This window comes from Schistocerca americana, chromosome 4, assembly GCF_021461395.2.
Source record: "Schistocerca americana isolate TAMUIC-IGC-003095 chromosome 4, iqSchAmer2.1, whole genome shotgun sequence".
In the NCBI taxonomy this organism is placed as follows: Eukaryota; Metazoa; Arthropoda; class Insecta; order Orthoptera; family Acrididae; genus Schistocerca; species Schistocerca americana.
In genome coordinates this window covers 492,378,967-492,379,759 of record NC_060122.1, presented here as the reverse complement: position 1 = coordinate 492,379,759, position 793 = coordinate 492,378,967, and the positions used below count along the sequence as shown (strand labels likewise).

At 48.9% G+C, this 793-nt stretch overlaps 1 pseudogene; it reads right to left on the bottom strand.

Annotated features, from left to right (window-relative positions):
- Positions 1-241: 241 nt before the first annotated feature.
- On the bottom strand, positions 242-359 carry LOC124614460 (annotated as a pseudogene).
- Between the last annotated feature and the right edge of the window lie 434 nt (positions 360-793).

Sequence of the window (793 nt, the reverse complement as noted above, 5' to 3'; positions counted from 1 at the left end):
CACTTATGTGATACTGGTAAATATAGATACTAAAAACTAAACTAAACTCCTCCCGAACAGGCCACGAAGGCCCAAAGGTACCGACCGGCCGCCGTGTCATCCTCAGCCCACAGGCGTCACTGGATGCGTATATGGATGGGCATGTGGTCAGCACACCGACCTCAGTTTACGAGACCGGAGCCGCTACTTCTCAATCAAGTAGCTCCTCAGTTTAACTCACAAGGGATGAGTGCACCCCGCTTGCCAACAGCGCTTGGCAGTCCGGATGGTCACCCATCCAGGTGCTAGCCGAGCCCGAGAACGCTTAACTTTGGTGATCTGACGTGAACCGGTGTTACCACTGCGGCAAGGCCGTTGGCAAATACAGATACCACTGTTCTTAAATTCTTTTTATTACTCTATTTGAGAGCTGGCATGTCACTCTCTCACTTTAACAACATTGTCAGTCAGGTTAACGTTTATAATTCAAGTCAAGCTCTCGGTGTTTCCCAGTACTATATTTGCTACGTGTGGTTAATGACTTTTTCTACACGAGGAAATTGGGGGCATAATGTTTTTGTATAGCATGTGTAACCTGTAGGGAGCTTGTAGCTAGGGGGCCTTAGTGGAGGCAACTGAGAACAGTGCGAGAGCCGTATTGGGGGCCGTAAATGTTGAGCGCAGCAGACTAGAAGTGCGAGTGATTCTGGGAAACTGTGTTCAGTGCTTCTTACTTGCAGAGGGCTTCTGGCTGTAGCTTTCACCTCCTTCCACTTAGGGCCGGACAGAAAGGCGCCAGTTTGCAAAACATTTT